This window comes from Anas acuta, chromosome 5 (genome assembly GCF_963932015.1).
Source record: "Anas acuta chromosome 5, bAnaAcu1.1, whole genome shotgun sequence".
Taxonomy (NCBI): Eukaryota; Metazoa; Chordata; class Aves; order Anseriformes; family Anatidae; genus Anas; species Anas acuta.
In genome coordinates, this window is record NC_088983.1 from 28,069,181 (window position 1) to 28,089,471 (window position 20,291).

Consider the following 20,291-nt stretch of genomic DNA (forward strand, 5'->3'; position numbering starts at 1 on the left):
GGTGACAGCTGGCCTTCACCTCCCTCTCCTTGTACTGCTATCCTCTCTCTGTCTCTCCATCTACCTTTGCAGAGTGCAAGATATTTGAGAGAGGCTTCAAGAACTGGCCTTGATATTGCTTGCTCACTTACTAATACAATGCGAATAGCTATCGCAGATGCTTGTTGCCTCATGCTTGTTGCTCTTGAGCTATCTCCTGTTGCATTGTTAAAACAAGAACTCACTCAGAGCCCTTTGGTTAGTCCCTTCCTCAAGTATCTGAGCACCACAGTCACTTCAAAAAAGGGACGCTGCTCAGATCTCCCTGTCCAGGTAACCACCAGGACCTCCCTGTCCAGGTAACCACTGTGCTGCTGAGAAATTTGGAGACCCCCAGGGTGAGATAGGAATCCTGTGAATGGGTCTGACTGGTTGCTTGGGGTAGCAGCAGCTCGTCAGCAAGCCTCTCTGCCCCTTCCAGCCTTGGGAAAAATGAGCCGAGCTCCCAGCTGGTGAGCGATTAGCGCCGGGCTCTTGCACGGCGGCCGTCAGCTCCAGTCTGACACTTGTGTGCTCTTCCCACATCGACTGATGTCACTCCGTGTTTATGGTGAGCTGTCATCCATACATCGCATGTTTGGAACAAGCAGTCCTAACTCTCCTCCTGGGTGGTGGTTTGGATGATGTGGAAATAAGTGGATGTTCTCCAAGTGTGATTTTGTCAGGGGACTGCCTGGGGAATGACCCAAAGCTTTTAGCAGAGCCACGGGGAGCGGTGAAGGGTAGGCTCAGGAAAGAGAAAAACACAGAGAAGAGAGGAGAAAATAGATTGGTAAAGCTTCAAAGATGGCACGTGGGTTCCTGGGCTTGGACGTGGAACTGAGGGCGCATATGAAGGTAGGCAAAGACTCACTCAGGAATGCGGGAGACGCAGGCCGTTCACCTGGGAGGAGTGCACACCTTGAGGAGTCCACCAACAGGAAGATTCAAGAGAGGCCATGGTGGGAAGAGGTGGAAAGCTGGTATGAGTCAGGGGTGAGGAGAGCCAAATTCGGCACTGCTTTTAAGCAGAGGAAACTCCGCTGACATCTTATAGCTTCAGGCAAGTACCAGCAAAAACATCTGGGCTGGATCTTGATCAGTATAAATCTGCTCGGGGGCCACTGGCTTCAGCAGTGCCACACCGATTTACGCATGTGAAAGGTTCAGCCCTCTGCTTGCTTCCCTGCTTTCAGCCCTGCCTGCTTTTGGGGTCCCGTGGAGCACTCTGGCTGAATTTGTGGGGGTCAAGGCAGAGGGTTTCCTGGTAAATGAGAAAAACACTGTCCTTCCATCCCGCTTCATCTGCCTGGGATTTCCGACTGAAAGGCACTGACTAATTCCATCTGGCAGGCTGACCACGCTTCAAAGGCTGCAAATCCTGAGACTTTTAACTTACAAACAAAACCATGCATTAGAAAAAAAAAAAAAAAAAAGAGAGCGAGAGAAAGAAAAAAAAAAAAAAAGAAAGACAGCTCTCCCGAGGGACAGTCTCTGTGAAATCCAAAACAAGGTCTCAGCGCCTGCCCTGGTGCTCCGGCTGACGCCAGTGTTTTTTCTGCCCCTTTTAAAAGCGAGCTGGAGCGTTCCCGACTCCTCCGTTCAACACCTCCGGCTCCCTTATTCCCCTCGGTGAGTGGGGCGGGGGGAGGAGGCTGGAAGGGAACGGCCAGAGCAGAGGAGGAAAGAAATGCCTGGTATTGATCCACCAGGGCTGGCCAGACTGCAAGAAATTCCGGTTCGTGAAAAATGTTGCGGTTGAGAACATTTGTTTTCGTTCCACGGTGGGATGAAACCAAGGCTTTCTGGAAGGGAGGGAGAGGAGGGGAGAAGGAGAAGAAAAATGACCCTTTTTTTTTTTTGTTGTTGTAGGGATGGGATGGCCTCGACAGCCTCCCTGTGGTATGGGTGCCCACAGCACGGGGCCGGGGTGCCAGCCCTCGGCCGTCAGCCTCCTGCGTGGAGGCCGTGCTCCTCCAGGTGGGCAGGGCAGAGGCTGGGGTGAAACCCCATAAGGATAAGGAGAGAGCCCTCCTTCCACCTCTAGCTCATCATACACTCCTGGCAGGGCAGAATCTGCAGGGGAGGTGGCGAGGGTCCCCTGCCTTCAGCACTGCGAAGGAGGGAGGCCCTGACCCAGGGTTTGCACAAAGGGGAGTCTGGAGCGATTACAAAAAAATAACGGACTTAGATGTTGCTCTTCCCTTTAAAAATGAGCTCGCTGTCTTTTTGCACAGCCCCACCGGTCATGGGTAATGGGAATTCCTTGCAGGAAAGAGTAGGAGGAGGTGAAAACCAGAGCAGGACCAGGCCTGGAAGGCTTGAAGGCGTCAAAGAGTAGGACACAGATGTAGCAGACAGCTCTTATGCCTTCCAGGCAACTCCTGCAGCAGGGTGAAGGAAGATGTGGGTGATTAAACACCGTCTTTGAGCACGGTAGTGTGATCTAGCCCTTGTGCATCTCTCCCAAAGTCAGGGAGCGAATCCCATGGGGAAAGGGATGAGGCAGTCCTGCCTCCCACCTCCTGCCTGGCCCCTTGGCAGCTCTACCCCCCTCTGCCCTCAGGAGCTGCCTCGTTTGTTTTCCAGGAGGTAAAAATCCCTTCTGGACGTCAGCAAGCGAACTATGCAGGGGAAAATAGAGGGGAGAAAATAAAAAAAAAAAAAAAAAAGTGTGTGCCGTGAGTCAGAGGGCTCCTCCGGGGGGCTGTGGGATTGCGGGGAGAGGTGGAGGAGCGTGGCTGCCATAGGCAGGCCTATGTACCGCTAAGCCACAGGCATGAGGTTTTGGAGCTCGCAGGCCTAGGAGCACAATGGGACCTTCATCAGCTCTTTCCAGGGCAGGAGGGCTTGCAATAAAACCTGAAGTGTCTGGTATTTTGATTGTCAAAGGCCACATCTTCCAAAAGGGGAACGCCTTGGAGCAGCTGAGGAAGGTAGAGCCGAGGCTGCCGCGTGGAGGCTGCTAACAAAACAGGCCTCTTTCTCCAAAGGGGATTTCCTGGCAACAGCTGCAGCCTATATCCAAAGCTTTTTCATAAAAGAAGAGGCCTGGGTTGCCTGGTCTCTTTAGCTTCCCCTGGTATGGCACTGGGGGGTATCCCTTCTTACCGAGGATTTCCTACCAAATGGGGCCAACCATGGCTTCTGCATGGGGTAAGCAGGCTGGAGCAGCTCTTGGGCAGCTCCTCCTGAAGATCTGGGCTGTCTCAGCCTGGCGAGGTGTCCGTAACGCCAGCTGGTGTGGTTTGGGAGCATCTGGAAGCATACAGCATGTTGGGGGCTTCCCAGGTTATGCACAGCTTCTTGTGCTCCGTATCCTGCTGGTAGCAGGCGGAAACTGGTTGAGGACCCAGATGGGACTCACCACCACGGCAAGGTGTTTTCTGTGATGTCTCTGGTGCCACCTCCGCGTGTAAAATGGCACCAAATCAGGCTTCCTTGCTCTTCTTTTTTCACATTGCCTTCAGTAGTAGGTTCCCCCTGTCTCGTCCCTGTGGTGCAGATGATCCAAAGGGTTGGGGGATGTTGTTTCCGTGGTCTTATTGTTTTCCTACACAGTTCAAAGCTCACTCTTCTCCCCACACCCAACTCTGCAGATGCGCATCTCCGCAGGCTGCCCTGGAAGGAGTTGCTGTGATCTGTTTTAACCACTTGACAGCCCCCTCATTATTTATGGGAAAGCCAGGCCTGGAGCCTGCTGAATGTTACAGTGAGGGATACGTATCTGTGTGTCCTATACTGCTGGAAGGCTTGGTGGAGTTCCTGCGAAGCTCTTGGCTTCAGAAAGCCGCTTTTCAGGCACATTTTTCTTGTAACCCAATTCCAAGTTAGCTAGCGACTCCCTTCCTCCCTCACTCTTTCTCCTCAAGAGGGACGGTCATCTTGAGAAAGAAACACACTTGTCTTCTTGCCACATTCCCCTCTTAAAGGGAAAGGGAGGTGGCATACTGCACCTTGAAGAGCAAAAGCAGGTCAAGGCAAGGTGGAGTTGCCTCTTCGCATCCTGGCTGAGATGTAAATAGGATGGGTAACACTCGGGAAGTTGTTCAGCATTTCCTAAAACCCCCGTGTTCAGTTTCTTACGACTTTGCCAGCCTCTAACCCTTCTTGGTGCTACACATGTGAATTTTGGGGAGAATGGTGTTAGCTGAAACGGCTCAGCCATTCACAAGAAGGAAATAGGAGAAAATAGGTTTGTTTGGTTGTTTGTTTGTCTGAGATGAGCTTCCTCCATCCTCTATGGAGAAAGATGGGAATGTTCAATCAGTTCATTCAAAATGTAGGTACCCAATGGAGGTGAAATGAATTGCACCCATGACAGAGTTTAGACAAGTTGGTTGAAGAGGACTCCTTATTTGTAGGGCTAAGGAAGAGCCTGCTGCTGTTCCTGTGAAGACACGGCTGTGTTCAGCCATGTTACATGTTTTAAAGGAAAAAAGAAAAAAAAGATATCTTGGTTTGTTTGTGGTGCTGAGAGTTTGGTATATTCTCTGATGGGTCCATTCAAATTGTGATCATTGCAGTGCTTGTCCCAAAAGCAGGAGGGTGCATTTCGTCCACGAACCTTCTTAACAATGCTCATGATCCTGCGAAGCCAGAGAGGAGGTTAAATGGCTGTCTGACCCTCCGCTGATCTTGGTGGCTCCAGTTTGGCTGGTGTCTAGGACGCAGAGAGGAGATACACAACCAGGTGGCTGGTGGGGCAAGAGACATCGGGCATATCGGTTCAAAATTCAGGAAAGACCAAGCATGAGAGGACTGGAAGTCACTTATGGAGACAGCAGCACAGAAGGAAGCAGAACAAGGACAGGCTGTGGGAGACGGGCAGAAACCTTCAGGCTTGGATGGGGACCAGGGAAGAATGATCTGGGATGTCCTGTGGAAAAAACTGGCTGTGTCACAATGACCATGTTCAGGGGAAGCAGTTACTGCTGCGTGAATGACCTGGATTTTGGCACTGGCAGGGCTTCCAGCTCCTGGCATATAACATCCTTTGTGGGTATAACACTGTATGGAGTGAATGTATTTTTTCATCTGGATTTTTCTCTCTGCTCTATTTCTTGTGCTAACCTTTCCTTGGTGTTTTTTTCTCTGCTGCTTTTTCCAGCCTTTCATGTGCAAATTTGCGCCCAAGAAGGTTTCTGCTGAACTCCCAAACATATGCTGTTCGAGTGGTTTGAAATACTGAGTGAAATGTGCTCATCTTTCACTAGCTGGAGTAAAGATACAGAAGGAGGAGGTTTCCAGGAAAAATACCCTTACGTCTGAGGAATAGCCTATCATCTGTTTACCAGGACATAGTTGTTCCCTCCTGGCTGCTAGCCACTGAATTGCATATCCACATCTTGCCTGGATCTTTGTCTCCAAGATAATCCAGCAAACAGTTAAAATATAGGGGGCTTCATCAGCAGAAGGTCCGTCCCTGATCTTCTAGCTCAGTGAGACCAAGAACAGTCTGTTTTAAGGTCCAAGTGACAGCTTGACTTCCAACACCTGTCTAAGTGCTGTTGTGCTTTCAGTTGCAGAGGAAGTCTTCCCTCCACAAGAGGTCCTTCTGGGTGGGATTCTCTAATTCCACAACTATGGGGTTCTCTAATTCCTGTGTCCTCCGCAAGAGCTGGGCAGAAAGTGGCCTTGTGCTTCTGCTGGCCTCCGAGTCTATAACTTGATCTTTGTCTCTGTCCGGCACCGCCTTCCAAAGCTAGGCTGATACCACATGTAGCTTTTGGACAACCTCGCCTTTTTACGCACTTGCTGTTCCGTGACCCTCTGGCAGAACCGCCTGCCCCCATTATTCATCCTGACACGGTTTGTAACAGACAGAGCTAACCTGCGGGAGCCAGCTTGCAAATTTCCCTGAGGCTGTCAAAGAAAAAGCTGTGTGCAAGCATAAGCACATGCGTGCAGACACCTTTTCCATGTGTTTTCACATGCTGTGTGTGCACGGGTGTATTTATGCACACTCATCTACAAGCACACACGTTTTTTCAATACTTGTTTTGTGTTCTACCGGGTGAAAAGCTGAGAATGGAAAATGCATCGATAAGCATAAGGGAGCTTTTCAGAACGTTTTATTTGACGTTTCAGCTTGCAGATGCTTTCCAGTCTTAGGACAGGATAGGGAATGGAAGAGGGAAGGGAAACGGGAAATCAAGGGGAATGGGGAAGAAAAATGGAAGGGAAGGGAAAAGAGAAAGGGAGAGGGAAAAAAGTGGAGTGGAGAGGGAGAGGAGAGGAAAGTAAAAAGGGAAGGAAGGGAAAAGAAAACAGGAGAAAAAAGGAAAAAGAAAAAGAAAAAGAAAAAGGAAAAAGAAAAGGAAAAAGAAAAAGAAAAAGAAATAGAAAAAGAAAAAGAAAAAGAAAAAGAAAAAGAAAAAGAAAAAGAAAAAGAAAAAGAAAAAGAAAAAGAAAAAGAAAAAGAAAAAGAAAAAGAGAAAGAGAAAAAAGAAAAAGAAAAAGAAAAAAGCCTGGATAGCAATGATCCAGAGCTTGTATACCTTAAAATCTGAGAGGTCCAAGAGTTCTTGACCTGCATTCCCTGTTTCAGAAGCAGAGTGCAACAACACACCATGGTTTGTTTAAAACATGGCAACTCAAATCTTATGTTTCAGAGAAATGTTTCGCAATGGTGCTGAGGAGAGAAAGCTAAAAGATTTAAGCTGTTCCCCGTTACTATCTCCCTCCCTCTGCCTTTTGGCATGCTTGGAATCAAACCCACTCGCTTCTGAAACAGCCAGTAACGTCGCTGTTTTGATGGAGTAAGGCTTGAATTAAAACATCAGTAAAAAAAAAATCCTCAAATCCACTGAGACAGGATGCTGGGATTTATAATACAGCGGGGTTTGCAGGCTGCCTGGCTTGACATCTCCCGTGCAGAGTGATGGGAGCGCGTGCTGCAGAGTGGCTGCAGGGGGACGGTCGTCACGCGGGGCTCCGGCTCCTTCCGAGGGGTTTGATTTCTGTTCGACTTTTCTTTTCTTTCATTTCGAAGGAGCAGAGTCAAGTGCTCCAGTGCAGGGTCTGGTGCATTAATGGAATAAACAGGATTGTGGACGTGCTGGCAGCCTCTCAGTTTGACTTGGCTTCGCTGGTCTCCAAAGAGTGATATTATTGGTTATTTATGAGTATTCGGATGACCTTTGAGCAGTGGGGAAAATGTTTATGAATCTAAAAGCTTCACAAACTTTAGCACAAAAGCTTGTTTTGTCCAAAAAAATGTGAACTGTAAGCGACTTCTTCATTATTCAGCCTTGCTTATCCTCCTCCTTTAAAAGCCTTTGGTCATCAGTCGAGATGTAGGATCAAACCGTGTAGTGCAGATGAGCAGTGACGTGCCGTGAACAACTAAAAGTGAAAATCCAAGTGGGAAGCATGCGAGGAGCTCCAAGAGAGCAGCTGGTTTTGTTCAATGGGCTGGTGAAGGCTGAGTTATTCAAAGAAGTCAAAGGGAGTTAGGTACTGCTGACCCATTATGCTTGTGGACTTCCTCGCCCGCAGGGGTGTACTTTTGAAAGTTGTAGATTCACTTGGGAAAAATTAGGATCTGTTTGTGAACAATTTGTAAGTGGAAGGAAAAAAAAAAAAAAGCAACACAACCAAGCCGGCGGCTGAATTTCCAATCGGTCCTACTGATAATGAATAACTTCTGCAGTTCTGCTTTTTGAAACAAACTTGGTGTTGTCCATTTCGTGGCATGTCATTTCAGGAAATTGAAAATACATGGGGGAAAAAAACCCTCATTCACTTCAGTTTGGAAGTCAAAAATTAATTCTTTTCTGTCTTTTTTTTCTGTACTTTTTTATATTTCTGTTATTGAAGTCTCGGCATGATTTGAGTGCCATTCCAGGGTCGGTGTTTGCAGCTAGATAAAGGATTCAGCCCTAGTGATAGGTGCATCCTACCTGCAAAAAGGCTGATCTCTTTTTACGTGCTGTCTTAATGTTAAGTTGTGCTCCCTTTGCCCATTGCAGACAAAGCCTAAAGAATGCCACAGGGGGGATTTGTAATGTTTAGTGTGTCACTCCCTCAGAGAAAGCCAAGAAATGCTGGTTATTTAGCTTCCTTGCACCTGGCTTCGGCTCCCGGAATAAATCAGAGCAGCCTAAAGCTTATTATAAATTACTCCTGCTTCTCAGTGACTCCTGGGGAGTCAGGCAAGGATCAAAGGAGAATACAAACAGCCCAGCCCCAGCTCCTTTCCCCGTTTTCTTCAGCTGATGCTAAGGTTAGGTGTCACTGTGGTGGCTCTGTGCCATTATGGTTGCTTTTCCCAGGGAAGATCCTTCACCTGTGGTGTAAGACAGCCTCACCTGGCTGCTTCATGCTGTCAGAGGCTTGTTCCAACACTCTGCCTCCACGTTTCTGAAGATGGACTGCAAAGTTCAAGCAGCGCTAATCCTGTTTAAGGCACTCTGGGGTCCTGTTTGTGGCCCACAGCGTTTAGCAGAGTTTCCTAGGGCAGGATGGGTTTGATGCTCGTTATGCCAGTGTATGGCAGGACAATTCTGCTCCCCTGGTGGAGCTGGCTGGTAGGACAGTACCCGGAGGAACAGCAGACCCTGGCCTGATGCTCCTCTTATCAGTGGTGCAATTGCAGTGCAGTGGAAATGAGGCACAGCCAGGTACCGCGAGGTTGGATGCAGTGTCTGTGCTCTTAATCATGCCTTATGTAGCTACAAGAAGGGAAAGGAGACACAGTCTTGGGTGAACGTGTCCACTTTGTTATTCTGATGTATGTGCTTGAGTGTTCCTCTTCAAAGCCCTGTCGCAAATACTTGTCCCTTTCAGGTGCCTGTGGCCATAGGGCTTGAGCGACCTGTGACCTGCCATCAGAAAGATGCAAAATAATTTGTTGGGAAATTCAGGGTTGTCAGTTCCAGGGTAATTTTCCCATGTTTGGTGTTTCTTTTCTCCGAAGACTGAACTCCTGGAGTCATGGGATTTGTATAAAACCTGTAAGCCTGAGTTGAAGAAAACACACCAAGCCCCACCCTTATACATGCAGTTTGATGGCATAAACCTGAAAACCTCAGAAAAACAGAGGGCAAAGAAAGGAAGGTCTGTCTGTTGGGTTTTTTAATAATAAAAGGCTTGTGATTACTTAAAGCTGATCTCTCGATATTTTGAGCATGCCTCGTGATCTTTGGGTGCGTGGAGCTGGCAACACCAACCAGGCACCTATAAAATGCCTGGAACTCTCCCTAGCACAGCCCTTGCTATAGGCAATTTAATAAAACCTGGGGTATGACTCTCAGCTACCTTTCATAGCAAGGTTCAAAAACCTCTCCAAAAAGACCCCTTTCTGTTACATTCAAGTCGTGCTTTCCATGAGGGGCTCTTGCCATGGAGTTATTCGTGCACTGCTGTGGTTTGATCTCCTCTCTTTCAATGCCCCATCCACTGACTTCTGCATGGGCGTCCAAATGAGCTCTAAGACCTAGAGCGAGGAAAACAAACTGGGAGCTGGTAAAAAGAGGGAAGACCCTGCTTTTCTGTGTGTCTGCACAAAATGGGGGACTAGAAGGGAGGAAATGCCCTTTCCAGCGTGTCTCAAGGCTCGTCCCGCAGGATGAGAAGCTGGTTGGAGGATTTGGTTTGGTTCACAGCTGCTGGGATTTGCTTGTTGGTGCAGAGGGGGAAGAGATGGGGGAAGAGAAGCAGAAAAGGATGGGAAGGAAGGGAGTGAAGGCTGTGCTGGGTTTCTGGTGGTGCCTGCTGCGGGGGTACTCAGGCAAAGTCCATTCAAAGGTCAGGGGCTGGAACTGAAATCCTGGCATCCATGGAGAGCTTTCACAGGCCAAGAGGCATCAGGACTTGGGATCTGCAAAGGCCTGTAGCTCTGCAAGTATGCCCTTCCAGGTCACCTTACATACGGTGCTAGGACATGGGAAGGGAGAGGTTTCTTAACCAGCAGCTTGGGATTCACATGCAGCAGCTGATAAAGCGATCTGCCTTGTTTACAGGAAGGGGGTTTGTGCATGCGTGCATCTGACTGCATGCTGGCATCCGTGTGGCTGCTCGCTGGGTCCGTCTTTGTGCAACGTGCTTTTCAGGTGTCGTTTTGCTTTTTATTAGAACACACTGGCAGTGAAGGAGATGGGGATGGTGCGTGATGTGTAACTGGGGCAAGGGAACTGGTGGTAATTCCTTCTTTAATCGAAACCAGCTTCAGGAGAGGCAGAAAAGACCTTGATAAACCTCTCTTGCCCGCAGAGTACTCTGCACTGCCCCCTTCTTGGATCAAACCCCAGGTTTTGTCGCAGTCAAAAATGCTTGAAGACTGTTTTCCCTTGCATCTGCCAGGTATCTAGCCTTGTTCTCCACCACTGGGAGCCCCACTGAGGGAAATTGTATCTAGCCCTACCTTTGTTGTTTGACCTGCAGAGCAAGGGATTTGTTATCTGAGGATTTCTCAGGGCAGTTTTCTGCCTGTGAAGTCTCGGGGAATCGCAAGTCAGTTATCCCATCATTAACCTCGGTGCTGCCCAGACCTTTAGACGCTTGTGGCCAGAAGCAACCAGGAAAATCACTTGGTCTGATGCCGTGCGGCACCAAGCACAGAGCCGGGCGCAGCTCCACACGGGGCACACAGTCTCTTCCTCTCTTCCTCGGCATCTGCACAGGGGGCCAGGCAGAAAAGCACCACTGTCTGGGGTGCTGGGGGAAGGATGCTGTGCCATGGTAAGGTGAAGGGAGCTGGGGGACACGGCTGGGTAGGGTGCTGCAGGGGGGCTGAGATGACTCCAGGGCCAGCAGACAGCTCCCCGCTCCGGCATCAGCACAGTGAGGGCTTTTCCCAAGGCTGCCTTCTCCTAGGGGTGCGTCTCCCTGCTTCGCCAGCTCGTTTCTTAACCTGCTCCCAAAGCCTCTCCCTTTTCCTTTCTCTTCCCCCCACGGCATTGTTTCTCCTCCCCTCCCTGGGAGCCCGTTACAGCTTTAGGAGCCGGTGCAGCGGCCGTGCCTCCGCTCTGCTCTCAGGCGGGCAGGGGCCAGCGCATGCAGGTGAGCCAGGGGAGGGGGGTAATAGGGTTGTTTAGTCTGGGTTAGTTAGGATTTGTTTTCCCCTGGGAGGCAGCTGAAGGCAAAAGGGTCTCAGTGGAGAGGGGAAAAGGGGGAGCGACGTGTCTCTCGTTGAGAAGAGCTCCTATGGGGCTGCCATGGACCTCTCTGCCTTGCTCAGTCCGTAGCCACTTCGATGGGAAATGAGGGTTAACAGCACAGCCGGGGACAGCACAGGGGGGAACAGCCCATTCCATGGAGTGGAAACACTCATCCAGACCTGCCAGCTGCCTCAAAGGCAGGGCAGGCAGCCTGCTCAGTAAGGACGGCTGGGTGGAGAGAAGCAGAATCAAGCAGGGCAGAGGCAGCGGGGCCAGAGCCTGGGAGGGGAGAAGCAGGCAAGCTGTGAGCTAACCCCAGCTCCACCACTGGCTGTCTGGGGGATATTGGGTAAGTCACCCGTATGCCTTCCTAGCCTCTCCCTTGCCTACCAGCAGAGCAAATGGTGCTCCGAGTGCTGCTGGGTGCTTTGGGCTTCCCTGTGTGCTGCTCCCTTAGCGCTGGCTTTGGGCTGTGCTGCCAACACCAGGCTGCACCGAGGCTTTTGGCAGCACCACGATGCCGAGAGGTAGCAGCACCTGCCTGCCCTCGGTCGTGGCCATGCAGCGGGGGGGGTTCTGGAGGTGCTTGGCCAGGGACGCAGCTCGTGGTGTGCTGGGGGAGAGGAGGAGGCAGTTGGTGCAGATCTTATAGCAGAGCCTGTGCCCTGAGGTTCGGGGTCACACGGGGACTAATTAGTTCTAATTGGCCACGGAGTCACGGTCATTTTCATGCAGTTTCACCTGCTCCGTGCACCCGAGCTCTGCTTTCATTAAGAGATAAATACAAGTCCTGTCTCCCTGTCCACATTTGAGTGCTCTGTGCCCAAGCTGCAGCTGAGCGAGGGGATAGTATGGGAGCAGGTACCAGCAGGCTGGCTGCAGGCAGGGCAGCGGCCTGCAGAGGAGAAACGTCTCCAGTGCTCTGTGCTTACTCTCCTTCCATTTCTCTTGCTGGCCATGGCAGGAGCTGGGCATGGAGGTGGATGGACCTTTGCTGTGAGCTGGTCCTTGTGTTGCCACCTTGTGATGCAGCTGTGAAAGTCCTGAGCATCTTCGACCCCATTCACCCCAAATCTCTCCGAGGGAGCCCACAGCCATTGAAGAGTTCTGGCAGCCTGACATGGAAGTGTGGGTTTTAATGCCCAAAGCCACCCCCCGAGGTGTGTTGCACAACTCCCCTTGCTTTCCCAGTGCCCTGCTAGCCCTACTGGTGGTCGCACACACACGATGTCCCCCCTGGCCAAGCAGCTGAGGCGAACGGGCCACCCATGGCTGGTTGCAAGAGGCTGTGCAGGTTTGTCTTCCCTCCCCTGAGCTTGCAGCATCCATGCTGACCTTCCCAAGGGTGCTGTGTACGTGTGGGGCTCTGGCTGCCGGGGGACAGAGGTTGGAAGAGGATCATTTGGGGAAGGAAATCCCAGGACTGCAAAGGGTTTGCTGCCCCCCTATGGATTTGACCGGCGCGGCTTGGGCCGGGGCACCAGGGTGGAGGAAGTGGTGGCTGGTGGAGCTCCACCAGGCCCTCGTGTCCTCCTCGTTCAGGCTCTCCCTGTGCTCTGGATGGCTTGGGGTCTGGGCTCCCATTCAACCGATTGCATAAACCCAGCATAACAACAAGGGTTCCCCAAAGCGGCTCCGTCCGTGTAGGGCGCTCGTTCCTCAGGACTCCCTTGGCCGTGCTGTGCTTTGCCAGAGCTTGTGCCAAACCCAGCCCCGTGGTTTATAAATAACATTTGGGTGGGACAGCTCCATTATTTACCTAGGAGGCACCATTGTCTGGTAAGCAGAGACAAATGGCTGGAAGTCTGGGGCGAGGTGTTCTCTTCTCCTCTACCGCTGCACTGTGTAGTACCGCCTGGTGCCTCAGTTTCCCTGCTGGTGAATCAGGAGTGATGAAAACCAGCTCATGGTAACTTCTGCGAGGCTTCGTTACCTTAAGGATCTCGGTAAGGACTTTCCTCCAGAGTCCTTGAGCAATATAATTCTAAAGCAGACCAAATATTTGCACCTCTTGGTTGGTGACCAGACCTTGAGAAGCTATTGACACAGAGATCTGTAGTAAAGGGCATTCTGGAAGACATATGGTGGTGGCACTGATATATTGCTGGCTCACTCGTTACTCCTTGAAAAAAAAAATATTGCACACTCCATTCCCCTTCATTTTCAACCCTGCTGGCTCAGTCTGTGCTTTTCGTTTCAATGACAGCTCAGTGCCGGGTGTCTTTGCTTCTTGGCTCTGTACATTAATGATTTCTGAACCTACACAAACAACTGTAACACTAAGAAGAGTCACCTCGCATAGTTCTGCTTTTTAAAAAGAAGTCAAACCTTAGAGATTTTCTTCAGCTTTTGGGAATCCCCATTCAAATAATCCTGCACATCATGGACTAATGTGGGCTGGGAGACATGGAAGCTGTGACAGTCTCATCTGGGACAGCACAAACTTCAGGGAATGTGAAAAAAAAAAAAAAAGCAGCACCAAAAGGCTTCAACCTCTGACTGCAACTGGAAGCAACGTGGTGTTATGGAGCACTGTCCTGGCATGACAGCAGCCTCCAAACCTTCCTTTTCTTTCCACATTCCCCTAAAGGGAATGGTTTAATACCTTGGGCAAAGACTGTGTGATAGGCTCTCAAGTACCACAGCTGTGTTTTTCTTTGCTCCTTTAGGGTGAACAAGAAAATGCCCAGAAAACTGGGGTTCAGAAAACTGGGAACTCTCTGCAGGAGAAGCTCACCTTCCTGCCATCTGCCTGAGCCATCCCAGGCCCAACATGGGCCGTGTTCCCAGATGATGTGCTGCACCCAGCAGTGCAGGTGTCAGGAACCTCCGCTTGCTGTGGGACTCCTCGGACTTCTCTGATGGGTACTGGAAACGTCCTCCCACCCTGAGCTGAAGGCCTAGAGCCATTGCATTTCAGTCAATGACAAGTTTTCCATCAGCTGCCCATTAAAACTTGGAGTTCCATGTGTTTTTTTTGTTTGTTTTGTAAAGGCTAGATCCTTGGTTGGTGTGAATCCCTGCGGTTGCACTGTCTCGCAGCTAAGCTAGGTTTCTTCCATTAGGGAAACCAGCCTGAAGAACTTAAAGGAGCTTGCCTAGAACTCACCCTCTTCTTCCCCGTGTTTTGATGACAGGTTTCAACTCCTATTTCCATGCTGCAGATAGCCAACAAGTCCTGGGCCAGGCAAAACTGGAATTTCTAGGATAGCTCAGATCACAGCTTGACTTGGAGCCAAACTCTCCAGATGTTTGGGGCTTTGGTTTGGGCCATCCAATAGCAGAAATACTTATTGAATCTGGAGTGAGCAGCAGTATTTAAGGTGGTTTCCCATCGGACACCTGATGGGCATCTAGCAGGAGACAAGACCAGCCTGCCTCATTCATTGAATCATGCATTTGCGGAGCCGGACAGGCCCCTCACACAGAACAAAACATTCTCTATGGTGTAATTTTCTTCCCTTTCTCTTTCTCTCTTTTTTTTTTTTTTTTTTTTTTTTTTTTTTTTTTTTTTTCCTGACACTTTGTTCTTCTTGTTACTGAGGCGGGAAAAAAAAAAAAAAAAAAGGAAGAAGAAAAAAGAAATTCCAGAGTGAGCAGAAGACAGGGAGTAAAATTAGCGGAGGAACTTCCAAACAAACGTGTGGGTTACACTTAGGAGAACTTGCTTTTGTTTACTATTTGTTTTGAATTTCCACTCTTTGCCCTCAGATCAAGCTCCAGAAGAAGGGGGAGTCTGGAATGAGGCCTCAGATGTCTGTGCAGCTCTTAAATGCTGTGAAAGGAACCCTGATGAAAGGCTGTAGCAGCGGGATGGATGGCACCCAAAGAGAGGCGTGTACAACACTTTCGATAGCTTTTTGCTGTAGAATCCTTGTTTCCAGAGAGTTTAACCCCCATTGCGATGGCTGGGAAAGGCAGTCACCAGGGGAAGGCCAGTGTTAACCTCTTCAGTGCTGTGTTTCCAAATGATGGTTGTCACCTGCATCACAGGAGAGCCTGCAGGCTGAGACCCAGCGCTCCGTACGTCGTAGGAGAGGATTCCTTCTCATCTAACAAGCATGACAGAAGCAAAGCAAAGTGCAAAAGCTCTCTCACTTGTATTAAGTAAAATCCAGCCTGGGTGATTCCTTAGCAATGAATCGATAAATGTTTCAGCATGCTAATGCTGCAGTTGGAGCTGGCTGTATATGTCAAATTAACCATAATCTTGGTAAGAGCTTTGCTAGGCTAAATGGGAACTGATGTCTTAAGGCACAAGACGACTCTGAGAAGACTTAGAAATAAACAGCCTGCGTGGGTAAAATTTTTTCTTATCTACCACAACCAGAGAATTTTTGCATCCTTTTTGTTTGCAGACTGCTTTTTTTTCTGGTCCTGGTGGCTGCTGAAACCAGGTTCTTTGTGGAGATCGCTCCCTGGTTTGAAGCCATGTGGTTGTTCCAATGTTCTCTGTCCTGTAAACATCTCCTAGAACATGGCACACCACTTCATCTGTCTCTCGTTAAGCAGAGAATGTGATTATTATTATGCACGGAGTTGTCAAACCAATCTGGTGTCTCCAGACTTCACCAAGGATCAGGCAGTTTCACCAAGATGCCGTCCTCCTCTTGACAGCTTCCATGGAGAAATCTAAGAAACGTTTTAAAAAATAAAGTCAAATATACTGTACACAAGTGAAAGTGCCAAAATGCAGGCGGAGCGCATGTCAGGGAATTATTTACAGTGGCTGAAGTTTGAAATCTATTGAGGCTGAAGTTAAAATATCAGCTGGGATCCCAGCCCAAGTTTGGTCACAAACGGAACGCGTCAAAAAGTGCTCAGGAAATGAGCAGAGGCCCTGCTAAGCAAAGCCAGCTCTTCTGTGGCTGTTTCTTCCCGCCTGGAGCTCCAGCAGAGAAAGAAAATCCCTGCTAAGAGAATTAGAGCAGCTGAAGGGAACAAGTGTCATCTCGGTGCGGTGTCTTCTGGAGAGCCAGGGAGCTGCTGTGCTTGGGGCAGCGATGCCCCTGGAAGCTGAGGGTGCTCACAGCAGAGGTGAGGAGGAAATTTGCAGCAGAGCCAATGTCTATCTCACAGCTACTGAGGGTGGCAATAGGATCAGAGGGTGTTAAAGCACCAGGGTTGTTTTGCAGCTGGTGTGAATTGGTGGTTCTCTGCTGGTTTTGGTAGTTCTGTGGTGGGAGAGGCTTGATGAGGACCTGGCTTGTTGGCAGAGTGCTGCAGAGCCCCTCAGGCCTGGTGGGAGGCCCTGAGAACAGACGATGGAGGAACAGGGCTGAGAAGGGCCTGCCATCCCAGTAGCCATGCCTTTGGCACGGTGGATGGCGAGTGATGTGGTTTTATGAAGACCACAGGACCCCAGAACAGTCTGGGCTGGAAGGGACCCTTGAAGCCCATCCAGTTCCAACCCCTGCTGTGGGCAGGGACATCTTTCTCTAGGTCAGGATGCTCGAAGCCCCATCCAACTGGAGTTTGAACGCTCCCAGTGGGGCATCCACAACCTCACTTGGCAACCTGTCCCAGTGTCTTATCGCCCTCAATGTGAAAAGTGTCCTCTTTATACCCAACCTAAATCCACATTAAGATGGGGAATGGCCGTACACCAGCGGAGCAGCTTACATCGATGTCAACACTAAACCCGGGTGGGAGGATTCTGTAATTACTGCTTGTATGAGACCATGAAGCGAAGGGCGAACGGGGTTAGCTCTGTGGAAGCCCGTCCTCTGTTAAATTCCTCCCCTTGTTGGTCTGGAATGCCTCCCCTGCCATCTCTCAGCTCTTTGGTGTCTCTCCTGAGACAGGCAACAGCAGCACCGTGTGTTCGTCTCCTGCCGCTGCCCGGGCCTCTCACACGCTCACCTTTCCTTCAGGGGAAGGTGGGGAGTGCTGTGGGGCTCAGCCCTGCTCTAGCTCCTTGGGGTGAAGCAGATCAGCTCATCTCACAGACTCCAGTAAATGCCGATGCCTTTCAGCCTGCTGCTGTCCTACCATGGAGCTGGATACAGACAGCAAAATCTCAGCCCTACCACAGCTCCTCTGATCCATCCAGCAGCTTTTCTTCTGCCGTCCTCACCTGGAGCTGGAGAATACGTGGGAGAACCCCCCTGGAGCCTCCTCCCCACCCACGGGCAAGGCGCCCCCCGGGCCGCGGTAGGAGGGAGGCGGCGCAGAGCGATGCTGTGTGATCTGGCGTGGAGCACGGCGAGCTGAACGAAGCCTTTCTCCTCCCCGGGGAGCACTCACATGCTCTGGGCAGCGGCAGCAGCAGTGTGAGGATAACCCCAGCGTGGGCAGGGGGCTGACTCATCTCTCCAGAAGAGGCAACACTGTTTATTAATTACTGCTCCTTTGAAGTGGGAAAATGGAGAAAACCTCTCATGGCCAACGTTGTGATTAACCATCTAATTGTTCTGCTGGTATGTTTGCTTAAGGGGTTTCCTTTGCTCTGTGTACATTAAGAAATAGTTTCTCATCCTACCGTTGTTGCACCCAGATGATAATCATTAGCAGTGTACCAGACAGGGCCATTGTATATGCCTTGTCCTGATGCTTTTTTTATTATTATTTTTTTATATCCCTGGGTCCATCTCTGCTGAAGTGACTTCAGTGTTGGAGGGAGAATGACAGCTTTTTGGAGCAAAGGCTTTTGTTCCCAGAACACACAGAGGGGCTCTTCATGGACATACCAATTGTTTGTCCCTGCCAACAGATTTTCCAGTTGTCTTTCCATTGCAGGAGATGGTGCCACAGGTGTTGGAGGTGCTCCACATCCTGCCGGGGGCCCGGGACCCCTCTTGCTGGGCTGCTGGCACGGGCTGTGTGCCCAGAACCACCGCCTGTCCCACCAGCTCTGAGCGTGCACATCCCAAATGATGCTGCTGTGGAGCACGGGGTTTTGGAGGGAGATGGCACACCCAGCCGGAGCTGTGGGGTTGTCTCCTCTTTACTGCGTGGATGTAAATGGGTTTACACGAGGGCTTAAACTCTGCTGCTGCTCTGTGCCTCCTCCTAGACTTTGCCTGTCTTTGCTTGAACATTGGAGTGGGTTTAAATCTTGGGGTTGGCAGGTGATGCACAGGTGAGCTTCATCGGCAGGATGGGGAAGAAGGGAGAGAAGATTGCTTTGTCTTTGCCTGAATTATCATCTCAGAGTCTGATTATGGGAAACCAGGAGTGCACCTCAGTAAGCTAAACACGAAGGAAAATGGTACGAGTGGAAGACAGCTGGAGCTGGAAATCTTCTGATCCTCCATTCAGGCCAGGTACCACTGAATGTTACATTTCAGGTACAGTTCCTGCAGAAATGTGTCTCAGAACCATATCAAACCAGTTTTTACTACGTCCAACAAACCAAACAAGAATTTTTAAAAGGACGAGTAGCTTAAAGCCAGGGGAGACTTGGTTGCACTCGCTCAGTCTCGCTGCCATTGCTGTTCCTTCCCGTGCCACAGCACACGTGGTGAGCCTTGCAAAAGCACGCGTTCCCTTAACGCCGCTCACGTGGAAGCCCAGGCGAGTTTTATTGTTTGTCCCCAGACCCTGGAAAGCCTCGGCTGCCCCCATGCATCGCGCACAATGGCAGAAGGGGACTTCTCCTGCCCCGGGCAGCTGCCTTGTAGCCGAAGCGAGGTGACCGGCTCCTGCGCTGCAAGGCGGCGGGCTGCAGCTAGAGGGGGTGAGCAGGCAGAAGATGGTTGCAGCAAAAAGTCCACATCTGAAACTTTTCATTTTGCCCCCGTCTCTTCTTCCCCTGATCCCAGGGCCACCTGCCTTGCTTACAGGTATATGTCCATCCCCAGGAGACTCGTATGTGCCTGTGCATTTCTGATACAGGTACGGGTACAGGTGCTGCACCCATACACACCTGTGCGTCTGCAGCCCTGTGTGCACGGTGAGTCTGCCCGTTATCCTTAGGTGCTGCTCGTTATTTCTGGGGACACGGAGTGTGAGGTCTCGACTGGTGGCTGAGGCTGGAGTGCCTGAAGTACACGTCACAGCGAAGGGCCCTCTCTCTCGAGATCTCGCAGTCCAAGTATATGATTAGGAACAACAGATGGATACCGCAAACAGACAGGCGGCGTGGGTGGGGGAGGAGCACAAAATACCACCGAGATAATTAGGATGAATGATTAATGACTCGAATGGGGAAGAAGGGGACAAAATACATTCGCTGAATATTCGCTGGTGATGCTTCACAGGAACCTCAGCAGAGGTGGACACCGACTGTATCCTATTTTGTACTCACTCGTTATCCAGGCTGCTAAATTCGCCCCCAGCCCGTGTTTGGAGACATTGGGCTCTAGCATTGCACTGTAGCTACACTGTAAGGATGGTGTAACTACAGTGTATTCTGGCTGGAATGCAGCCCCGACCACACTGAAACACTAGTCCTTACAGGAATTTTGATCTCGTAGGATCAGATCCAACACCCACTGGAGTCAGCGAGCTCTTGACCCGCATGGGATTTGGGACAGTCCCAGAATGTTCAAGTGGGCTCCAAACTGGGCTGAACAATCGGGATATGTATTTAAAATGATAAGAAGAAACGCTTTGTATGAAACGCATTTAATGTATTTCTGTTTGCATGTACACATTTTTCCTGTGTGAAATCAGACTGATTTTTTATCTGCCGCGTCTATCTTAACATGTGGTGTATGTTACAGTGGACCGATCAGTTACATGATTAAAATACATGGTAAACAAATTCACAGCATGCTTAGCACTAGCAGTTTCATGTTTTTGTGACGATTTTAACCCCAGCCTTTTCTCTCTTGATCTGTGATTCTGTTGTTGCTTCTTTGTTTTCCCTTGAGAGACTGCCCAATGGTGCCCTAAACCAGCTGAATTTGCCTCCTGCAGCTCCTTCCATTGGTTTTAGGGTAGCCGAATGGCTACCACAGAGGCTAGTCCTTGAGGTTGCTGAGGTTTCTCCCCACTCAAGCAGGTCGGAGTGATGCTGGTAGAAGAGGATGACGTGCAGCAGCTCCCCATGGCAAGGATCAGCACAAGATCTCAGTGCTGCTGGGCTGGCAGCATCCACCAGCACAGCACTCCCTGCGAAGTAACTGCGGGGAGGCAGGGGGAAGGAGGTGGAAGGTGCCAAGTCAAGGTTTCTTTATGTTGGGATCACACAGGGCTTGGTTCTGGCTCTGATCTGTGAAAAAGCTT

General features: G+C 50.2%; 2 long non-coding RNA genes across 3 annotated transcripts in view; both read left to right on the forward strand.

The window, feature by feature from the left end:
- LOC137857215 (uncharacterized) overlaps positions 1-20,291 on the forward strand; it is a 183,194-nt gene that overhangs the window by 8,848 nt on the left and 154,055 nt on the right. The window lies entirely within an intron of this gene.
- LOC137857218 (uncharacterized) lies at positions 13-19,831 on the forward strand. Its single transcript, XR_011097016.1, has 3 exons — positions 13-1,650; positions 5,129-11,022; positions 14,832-19,831. It is a non-coding gene; the product is annotated as an uncharacterized lncRNA (long non-coding RNA).